Below are 11888 nucleotides of genomic sequence, written 5' to 3'. Positions count from 1 at the left end.
AATTTTGCATGCAAATGGATGGAAATAGAACACACTATCCTGAGTGAGGTAACCCAGATCCAAAAAGATGAACTTGGGATGTACTCACTCATAATTGGTTTCTAGAGATAAATAAAGGTCAGTGATCTCCTTAAGAAGCTAAATAAGAAGGTGATCCCAAAGAAAAACACTTTAAAATATCTTAATGGTTAAAAATATAAAGAATCAACTAAAAATTACAGTGAGATATTCTACTTTATGCTAGTGAACAAGAATATCATCTATCATAAAAGTTTTAAAAACATTATAGTCATTGTAACAGACAGAAACCATAATATAAAACCACAACCAGTCAAAATGCAGGACTATCAGGCCCAGTCCCAATGGATACATCTACAAAACCCCTTCCTCACCCTACACTAAGAGTTGTCAGAATGGCTGTAAGAACCAAAGGTTCAGAAAATTTGATATGAGACTGTGTCTCCTAGCATGGTCAGAAGATTCACATATAAAGTCTTCCCAAGATATCCACCTAAACACAAACTGGACAAGGAGAACAATAGACATGCTAAAGTGAACAGGGAAAAGGCCTCAATGTCGCAATACTATACAAGGAACCACAGTTAACTAAGGAGTGCTGAAAGTGGAAGAGTCTTCTCCAGGGAAGACCACACCAACTGATTATCCGATACCAAATAGTCACTCTAAAAACACACATGCAAGCAACATTGCACAAACCAGGCACATTGTATTTAGAAATATATGTGTCTATAAATATTCATATATGTATGCAGCAACCATTAATGAAAAGAATGCCATGATTTTGAAAAAGATCAAGAAGTGGTATATGGAAAGATTTAGAGGAAGAAGAGAGAGCAAAATCATGTAACTACATTATAATCTCAAAAAAATGAAAGAAGTAATAAAAATTTTAAAAAATTTATACACTGCAATAACTGGCTTATTACTTGTATTTAAATTTCTGTATTGTAATACACTTGTTTACATATTTTTTATTTTACAAATTGTCACTTTTTGAAATAAACAAAATTCTAGGCAAGAACTCTGAAGAAAGAAAGTTACACAAACTGATTTTCAGTCATGTGGACCTAAATTAAAACTCAAGATTTTTCCTGTTCTCTTCAATGTATGCTTGTACATGTGCATGTGTTTGTGTGTGTCTGTGCATGTGTGTATATGAATGAAATTAAACCCTTATCTGTCACCATCCACAAAACTAACTTCAGATAAATCAAAGGCCTAAATTCAAAACCAGTAATTTATAAAAGAAAGCATAAGTAGTACTCTATGTGATATTAATAAAGGAAAGAGCTTCATAACAGAACTTCATTTACCCAATACTTAAAGCCAAATATTGATGAGTGAAACTTCATAGAAACTGAAAAACTCCCAAACAGTTAATCAGTTGGGTGAAGAGGAAACATAAAGAATAGAAGAGAATATTTGCCAACTAAATATCTAATATAGAAAAATATCCAGAATATTAAAATGGATCAAAACATAATGAATAAAAATTAAAAAAATAGCTTATTCAAAAAAAAATTGGCTTGCCATCTGACCAGAGAGTTCTCAAAAAACCACAAGTAAAAATGACTAATAAATATCTTTAATAACTTGTCATTGCTAGCTATTAGAGAAAAGTGAATTCAAACAACTGTGAGATTTCATATTACCCCAGTGAGAATTGCAAAAATAATTGAAAAACTGACAAAAAAATTCTAGAGAGGATGAGAAGAAAATATAAACCTCATTTACTGTTGGGGGAATTATAAACTAGTCCAGTCACTCAGGAAATCAGTCTAGAGAAACAAATAAAGATACAACATAAATCTACCATATGACAAAACTACTCTATTCCTTCCATTTGCTCAAATGACTCAATCAACACACTGCTCCACAGATACCACCTAGGTCAGTCATGTTCATTGGAAACAGACTAAAAGTTCTTCAGTGAAAATTGGATAATAAAATGTTGCACATATATATTATAGAATAAATAAAAATGACATTTGAAGGCAATGGATGGAACTAGAAAAGATCATATTGAGTGAGGTAACCCAGATGCAGAAAGACAGACGTTACATGTTCTTACTTGTTCGTCTGATAAGCTCCTAGATCCAAATCCACATTCAAGTAACTGAAGGAAAGTAACAGTAAAAAAAATCTCTGTAGTAAAGAAAGAGAAGCAACAGGTAGCAGAATAGAAGGGTGTAGGTGATATGAAAGGGGAAAAGTGCTTTAATTAAGTGAAGTGTAAAAGAAATATAGAAGATGGAGATTGAGAGTAAACTGTATCTATGTCTGAAGATCATAGGAAATCATACTATTAACTATCTAACTAAAAATTCCCACAATACATATAAATCTTATATATAGAACACCCCCCATACACAATATTTTAATGAAATATCCCAATTATGCTGAAAATGTTCTCCCCAAGAGCCATAAACTATCAAAAAATGAAGAAAAAAAAAGGAAATGAAAAGATCAGGTAGGACACTGTTTTTTGAGTTGTTGCTCAGGGTTGTCAAGAGAATCCCAAAACATTACAGACTATTGTTGTTGCCCTTGATTGCCACCCAGAGGTAGAAGAAGGCAAGTCTTTATTGCACTTCAGAAACAGACCTAGATGATCCAAGCTGGATATAGCATGTTAGTTCCCTCACTGAGGACTAGCTTTAGACATCATATAAGCTTCCAAAGCAGGAAAGGGACCTATAATCCTACCCAGCTATGATTCCTATAAGCAACAGTAATGACCACCAGGGTGTGGTAATGCTACAATTACAGTAATCACACACATTATCTTGATAGTAACCAAGAGCTCTCTGACAAAACTTAAGCCTGTTCAACAAGAGGAACATTGTGCCTCATACTGGAAACCTATCCAACCACCTGGGGCTAATGTAGTCCTAGGTACTGGAGGAAAATTTACCACTATCATGTTACTAAGCCGGCATAATCACCAACTGCATTCTTTTTATTTGTCCTTTTATCCAAAGATCAGCACAGTTCTCTCTCCTCACCCAGGAAACTTCTCTTAGAAATATATGCAGATTATTACAGAAAACCAGAATTGATAAAAAAAAATGCAGGCAGACTTGAAGAGTTTAGTGAAAACTGACACACCTAAAACACAACTCTTACATCTAAGGCCTAGAGATCATTTGGGAACAGGTGTTGGAAAGATTATATAAGCCAGAAAAACAGGAAGTTATCTGTGAGGTTGTGTTGGCTATGAAGTCAGAAGCTACACACATGACAGCTCACCAACATGTCTGCCTAAAAATGAACTGAACAAGAATGACACCAATAGACACTAATGTGAATGGGATAAAGATTAGGAGGAATCAACCCTAGACATAGAACTACAGGAAACTGAGGAAAACTGAGATTAGGCGAAACAGCGTTCCCTATGAAAAAGAACACTAATTGGTTATCCAATACCAAATGGCTAACCTTGAAACTGTATACATCCAAGTCATATTACATAGGTATATTAGGCTATGTTTATATATTTAGGAATATACTTATATATGTATACATATGAGCAACAACAATTCAGAGACGTCACGAAGTTTAAGGAGACCAAATGAGGTATATGGGAAGGGTTGGAGAAAATTGGAATACTCATAAGGATTATCTCTGATGCTAGACTTGGAATAAAGAGAACCTCATTTAGGTTTCCTCAGACCAACCATGAGAGAAACCACTCATGCCATTGCTGGAGTTCTGAGGCACAGTATTGTTGTCCAATGAGCTGCTAAGAAACGGAGTAACTCATTAGTTGGTAATAGAAATATAAATGTGTCAATGTTATGAAAAACTCAGAGACCCATACAGCTATCACCTTCCTCACTGAACTCACTGCCAGGATGGTGCTGAACCTTTTATCCTAAACTGAATAGGTGCACCTCTACCCTTTTTTGCCACAGGAATTTTTCTAAAATGCATCCATAGCAAATGATCACTGCTGAATGCTATTTTACCAAAACTCAAGTAGGAACAGATTAGAATGACATGATCTGTGCCTTCTGACTTCTTGACAATGTTCCATAACTATGGAAGGAACTCTGAGAAAGGACAGGAGAGAACCAATAGCAATCTAAACAAGCTTCCTGCACCTACGGTTAAGACTTCCAACATTTCAAGCTCCCAAAAAAGACACTTTCTCTTATGTGGCTCTACAAAATGTTCAAATTGTAATCTTATTCTAAGGTAAAGTATATTTTCTATCTCTCTTCTAATTCATGTTGTATATTCTTATTCTCCAGGTCTAGCTATATTCCAATCATAAATCCACTAGCATGTCATTCCACTATCTTTTTTTTTTTGCTATTATAGTTTTTTTCAGCAGCGTGACTCAAAAGGCTTCCATGTGTAATACTTGGTTCTGACCATATGAATCCAACCATTGAAAGTGAATGGATCATGAGTGTTCTGACTCAACAATTACTTGATTCATTCATTGCTGAGTCATAATTAAATGGCATTATTAGAGGTGGTAGAAAGTAAGGGGTTAGTGACAATTGAGGAACTAGGGGAATGCTTTAAAGACTGCATTGAGTCCTTGGTTACCTCCCTTTGCTACTCAGCTGCCATGAGTTAAGCATCTTTCCCCTGTCATACCCTTCCTTCAAGGTACTTAACCATATTTGGCATTTGGGTCCACAGTGCTAACACCAACATACCTTGGTCTGAAGTAGAAACTGTCATCCAAATCATTGCTCTTTAAGCAGTTTTCCTCAAATCTTTTGTCACAGTGAAGAAAAAGCCAGAATCAGCATAGTTCACATCATTTTAAGATTTTCCTGGGAAATTCCTGAAATATCTGTGTTTCTAGGCACAACCACATCATGAAAGTTTGGACACTCTGATTTCCAAGCAAACAGTTTTAAAGTATTTGGAGATTCCCAGCAATTTTATGTAGTCTATAACACTCTCATTCTCAGCTATGTCTCCAAAATAGATGCTTAGTAAATTTCCTAATAAGAATAATGATGATATTAGTCTGCATATTGTTTACATATATATTGTGTTTAATATAACACAAATTATTGCCATCTAAAAGCACTAAATTCTGTTAATTTGTATGTGATGGAAGACTTTAGACTAGCATATGGTAACACAAAATTATACACAACATTGGAATAGAAAGCGGTTTCTAAGTCTCCACTTTTGGACAGCAAATAAGTAGTCTTCTGAAGGAGATGTGGCCACAGAAATACGGCAAAAAGCTGGGAGGTGGTGGCACATTCCTTTAATCACAACACTCAGGAGGCAGAGGCAGAGAGGCAGGAGGATCTCTGTGAGTTCAAGGCCAGGCTGGTCTAAAATAGCTAAATCCAGGACAGGCTCCAAAAGCTACAAAGAAACCCTGTCTCAAAAAAAAAAAAAAAAAAAAGAAAGAAAGAAAGAAAGAGGGCAAAAAATATATTTTCTTTCCTTGTGAATCCCAAATATGTTGTGTGTTGTATATTCACAAATATATGTATGTATGTGTATCTCTTTTTTATATGTGTGATTGTAAATGTGCATGTACAAGTATATTTGTATATACAGGTATGTGTGTAATATGTGTGTACAAATGAGTACATTTGTGTATGTAGTCATGTATATAAGTATACGTGTGTGTGATACAAATAGAAGAGAGATTGCCATACATTGTAACAGCAGGAAAGGGGAGGGGAAATGAGGATGGTTAGTGGGTGTGGTCTAAATATATGTTATACTTGAAAAAAATCGATTTTATGATATTTTTGTACAATGAATATACACTAATAAATAAATTTATTGTCAAGTAAGATTACTTGTATACAAATAAGTAACTCTGAAATGATTATAATACTTTTGAATTCCTCACCAGACACCCAGAACATCAGGGACATGACAATTTGGGTTTGTGACTTCATCTTGTTCCCCCTGACTGTCTGAGAATGATCACATCTCACTTCAAAGACCTGGTTTATAAGTTCTGAGCAGCTAGGCATGTCTTAAGGAGCCTATGCATATCGGCCAGCAAAAGTAAAAGCAAATGCCTGGGCAGTTTGTGTGAGAGTGGCTGGTATCAAACAACAGCTAAAAATACCATCAAAAATGACATGAACAATCACTGAAAGATAGCGGCTTACAAATTTCCAATAGAAATTTACAAGGACCCAATTCCCTCTTCTGGTCCATGTAGTAACCCACATTCATGTGGAAATATACACAGGATACACATAGAGACACAATAAATTTTTTATGACTTTAAAAGGAATGTTGGATTACACATATGATATACATATATATGCATTTTGCAGACACATCTTTATGTGGTATGTATAGATACCTCATGATTGTGAAGTTAAAGCTGCTTCTTTTTATTGAAAATAAAATCTTTCTTAGACTATATTCTAATCATGGATTCCCCTGTTCCTCTCTTCTCAGTTTCTCCATACCTTTCCACTCATTGAAATTCATGATTTTTTTTCTCTTTCTCTTTAGAAAAAAAAAGAATGTTAAATAAAATAAAAAGAACTGTTGTTTTAAGAAAGACAAAGACAAAATACATACATATACACACACAAAGAGACTCCATAAAACACAAAATTTAAAACTATAATATATAAGTAAACACCAGTAATCTAACAAATGCCCAAACAAAGAAACATAAGCCAAAAAATCTACAAAAATACCTTTGAGTTTATTTAATGTTAGCCATCTACTGGTGAACATGGGCCTGCTCTTCAGTGTGCTTTGAAACCACAGTGAGTGTCCATTGAATAAAATTAGTTTTTACTTTGTAAGATGTAGATTCTTGGCAATAGTTTCTTAGTTGTATGTGGAAACTTATGTGGATTTACATTTCTCACCACTGGGACCCCATTTAGCTAAGACCTGTGCTGGACCTGTGAATGCTGTCAGTCTTTGTTAGTTCCTATGTTCATCAGAACTCTTGTGTATGGAAGACAATGTTTTCTTTTTTCTTTTTATTTTATTTTATTGAAAAAAAAATTCCGGCCTTCTCCCAGCCTCCAATTTCCCTCCCTCTCCTTCCTTCCCGCTTCTCCTCCCCCCATTCATCTCCCCATCCGTCTCCAGTCCAGAGAGCAGTCAGGGTTCCCTGCCCTGTGGAAAGTCCAAGGTCCTCCCCGCTCCATCCAGGTCTAGTAAGGTAAACATCCAAAGGGGCTAGGCGAACACAAAGCCAGAACATGAAGTAGTAACAAAACCCCATACCATTGTCCTTGGCTTCTCATCAGCCCTCATTGTCCGCCATGTTCAGAGAGTCCGGTTTTATCCCATGATTTTTCAGTCACAGTCCAGCTGGCCTTGGTGAGCTCCCAATAGATCAGCCCCACTGTCTCAATGGATGGGTGCACCTTTGGTGGTCCTGACTTCCATGCTCATGTTCTCCCTCCTTCTGCTCCTCATTGGGACTATGGGAGCTTAGTCCGATGCTCCAATGTGGGTCTCTGTCTCTATCTCCATCCATCACCAGATGAAGGTTCTATGGTGATATGCAAGATATTCATCAGTATGGCTATAGGATAGGGTCATTTCATGTTCCCTATCCTCAGCTGCCCAAGGAACTAACTGGGGACATTGCACTGGGCACCTGGGAGCCAATCTAGGTTCATGTCTCTTACCAACCCTACGGTGGGTCCCTTAATTAAGTTATGTGATTCCCTGCTCCTCTATCCAAACTTGTTTTATCCCCAATCATCCCGTTTCCCCAAGTTCCCCCGATCCTCCCCTTCTCACTTTTCCCTCCCCATCTTCCCTTACCCCCATCCCACCCTACCCCCAAGATCCAAATTTTTTGCCCAGCAATCTTGTCTATTTCCCATAGCAGGGATAATAACTATACGTTTTTCTTTGGGTTCACCTTCTTATTTAGCTTCTTTAGGATCACAAATTATAGACTCAGTGACCTTTATTTATGGCTAGAAACCAATTATGAGTGAGTACATCCCATGATCCTCTTTTTGGATCTGGGTTACCTCACTCAGGATAGTGTTTTCTATTTCCATCCATTTGCATGCAAAATTCGAGAAGTCATTGTTTTTTATCGCAGCATAATACTCTAATGTGTATATATTCCACACTTTCTTCATCCATTCTTCCATTGAAGGGCATCTAGGTTGTTTCCAGGTTCTGGCTATTACAAATAATGCTGCTATGAACATAGTTGAACAAATGCTTTTGTCATATGATAGGGCATCTCTTGGGTATATTCCCAAGAGTGGTATTGCTGGGTCCAGGGGTAGGTTGATCCCGAATTTCCTGAGAAACCGAAACACTGATTTCCAAAGTGGTTGCACAAGATTGCATTCCCACCAGCAATGGATGAGGGTACCCCTTCCTCCACAGCCTCTCCAGCAAAGGCTATCATCGGTGCTTTTGATTTTAGCCATTCTGACAGGTGTGAGATGATATCTCAAAGTTGTTTTGATTTGCATTTCCCTGATTGCTAATGAGGTTGAGCATGACCTTAGGTGTCTTTTGGCCATTTGAACTTCTTCTTTTGAGAATTCTCTGTTCAGTTCAGTGCCCCATTTTTTAATTGGGTTAATTAGCATTTTAGAGTCTAGTTTCTTGAGTTCTCTATATATTTTGGAGATCAGACCTTTGTCTGTTGCGGGGTTGGTGAAGATCTTCTCCCAGTCAGTAGGTTGCCTTTTTGTCTTAGTGACAGTGTCCTTTGCTTTACAGAAGCTTCTCAGCTTTAGTAGGTCCCATTTATTCAATGTTGTCCTTAGTGTCTGTGCTGCTGGGGTTATACTTAAGAAGCGATCTCCTGTGCCCATCTGTTGTAGGGTACTTCCCACTTTCTCTTCTATCAGGTTCAGTGTGTTCGGACTGATATTGAGGTCTTTGATCCATTTGGACTTGAGTTTTGTGCAAGGTGATAGATATGGGTCTAATTTCAATCTTCTACAGGTTGACATCCAGTTGTGCCAGCACCATTTGTTGAAGATGCTTTCTTTCTTCCATTGTATACTTTTAGCTCCTTTGTCGAAAATGAGGTGTTCATAGGTTTGGGGATTAAATTCCGGGTCTTCTATGCGATTCCATTGGTCGACTTCTCTGTTTTTATGCCAATACCACACTGTTTTCATTACTGTAGCTCTGTGATAGAGTTTGAAGTCAGGGATGGTAATGCCTCCAGAAGATCCTTTATTGTATAGGATTGTTTTGGCTATCCTGGGTTTTTTATTTTTCCATATAAAATTGATTATTGTCCTCTCAAGATCTGTGAAGAATTTTGATGGGACCTTGATGGGGATTGCATTGAATCTATAAATAGCCTTTGGTAGAATTGCCATTTTTACTATGTTGATCCTCCCAATCCAAGAGCAAGGGAGATCCTTCCATTTTCTGGTATCTTCTTCAATTTATTTCTTCAATGCTTTAAAGTTCTTGTCAAATAGATCTTTTACTTCCTTGGTTAGAGTTATCCCAAGATATTTTATGCTGTTTGTGGCTATCGTGAAAAGTGATGATTCTCTGATTTCCCTCTCTGCTTCCATATCATTTGTGTATAAGAGGGTGACTGATTTTTTGGAGTTGATCTTGTGTCCTGCCACATTACTAAAGGAAATTATCACCTGTAGAAGTTCTTTGGTGGAGTTTTTGGGGTCGCTTATGTACACTATCATATCATCTGCAAATAACGAAAGTTTAACTTCTTCCTTTCCAATTCCAATCCCCTTGATCTTCTTATGTTGTCTTATTGTTATTGCTAAAAGTTCAAGCACTATATTGAAGAGGCATGGAGAGAGTAGACAGCCTTGTCGTGTTCCCGATTCTAGTGGGATGGCTTTGAGTTTCTCTCCGTTTAATTTGATGTTAGGTGTCGACTTGCTATAAATACCTTTTATTATATTTATGTATGACCATTGTATCCCTAATCTCTCCAAGACTTTTATCATAAAGGGATGTTGAATTTGGTCAAATGCTTTTTCAGCATCTAATGAAACAATCATATGGTTTTTTTTCTTTCAGTTTATTTATATGATGGATTACATTGATAGATTTTCGTATGTTGAACCAGCCCTGCATCTCTGGGATGAAGCCTACTTGATCATAATGGATAATTTTTTTCTAATGTGTTCTTGGATTCAGTTTGCCAATATTTTGTTGAGGATTTTTGCATCGATGTTATTGAGTGAGATTGGCTTATAATTCTCTTTCTTGGTTGAGTCTATGTGCGGTTTTGGTATCAGAGTAACTGTAGCTTCATAAAAGAAATTTGGCAATGACTCTTCTGTTTCTATATTGTGAAATACCTTAAGGAGTATAGGTATTAGGTCTTCTTGGAAGTTCTGGTAGAATTCCGCATTGAAACCATCTGGACCTGGGCTTTTTTTAGTAGGGAGGATTTTAATAACCGCTTCTAATTCTTTGCGACTAACAGGTCTATTTAGATTGTTCATTGGTCCTGGTTTAACTTTGGTATATGGTATTTATCTAAAAAAAAAAGTGTCCATTTCTTTTAGATTTTCTAGTTTTTTGGCATACAGCTTTTTGTAGTAAGATCTAATGATTCTCTGAATTTCCTCTGTGTCTGTGGTTATGTCCCCCTTTTCATTTCTGATCTTATTAATTTGCATATTCTCTCTCTTCCGTTTGATTAGTTTGGATAGGGGTTTATCAATCTTGTTGATTTTCTCCAGGATCCAGCTTTTTGTTTCATTGATTCTTTGGATTGTTTTCTGTGTTTCTATTTTGTTGATTTCAGCCCTCAGTTTGATTATTTCCCGTCTTCTACTCTTCCAGGTGAGTCTGCTTCTTCTTTTTCTAGAGCTTTTAGGTGGGCACTTAAGTCTCCAATGTGTGCCTTCTCTGTTTTCTTTAAGTGGGCACTTCGTGCTGTGAACTGTCCTCTCAGGACTGCTTTCATAGTGTCCCATATGTTGAAGGAGTGGCAGGGCTGTGTCCCCTGCACCCGGCCACCCACATGGTTAGCTTATGCCCCGAAATAGTTACATGGAAACTGTATTCTTTTAAACACTGCCTGACCCATTAGTTTCAGCCTCTTATTGGCTAGCTCTTACATATTGTTCTAACCCATTTCTAATATTCTGTGTAGCCCGAGGTGGCTTACCAGGGAGGATCTTAACCTGCATCTGTCTGGAGTGGGAGAACTATGGTGACTCTCTGATTCTGCTTCTTTCTCCCAGCATTCTGTTCTCTTTACTCCACCCACCTAAGGGTTGGCCTATCAAAGGGCCTAGGCAGTTTCTTTATTAATAAGAAATCACTCCCACATTGCCCATAAGTTTGAGTATGTTGTTTCTTTATTTTCATTGAGTTCCAGGAAGACTTTAATTTCTTTCTTTATTTCTTCCTTGATCCAGGTGTGGTTCAGTAGTTGACTGTTCAGTTTCCATGAATTTGTAGGCTTTTTGGGGGTATCCTTGTTGTTGAATTCTAACTTTAATCCATGGTGATCTGATAAGGCACAGATGGTTACTAATATTTTTTGTAACTGTGGATGTTCGCTTTGTTACCGAGTATGTGGTCACTTTTCGAGAAGGTTCCATGAGCTGCAGAGAAGAAGGTATATTCTTTCCTATTTCGGTGAAATGTTCTATAGATGTCTGTTAAGTCCATTTGCTTCATTACCTCCATTAATTCTCTTATTTCTCTGTTAGGTTTCTGTCTGATTGACCTGCCATTGGTGAGAGAGGAGTGTTGAAGTCTCCTACTATTAGTGTGTGCGGTTTTATGGCTGCCTTGAGTTTTAGCAATGTTTCTTTTATGTACATGGGTGCTTTTATATTAGGGTCATGGATATTCAGGATTGAGACTTCATCCTGATGAACTGTTCCTGTTATGAGTATAAAATGTCCCTCTCCATCTCTTCTGATTGATTTAAGTTTGAAGTCAACTTTGTTAGA

This window comes from Alexandromys fortis, unplaced genomic scaffold (genome assembly GCF_014885135.2).
Source record: "Alexandromys fortis isolate MF-2015 unplaced genomic scaffold, M_Fortis_MF-2015_v1.1 scaffold_436, whole genome shotgun sequence".
Classification (NCBI taxonomy): domain Eukaryota; kingdom Metazoa; phylum Chordata; class Mammalia; order Rodentia; family Cricetidae; genus Alexandromys; species Alexandromys fortis.
The sequence above is the reverse complement of the archived record's forward strand: the minus strand, read 5'-3'. Positions refer to the sequence as shown.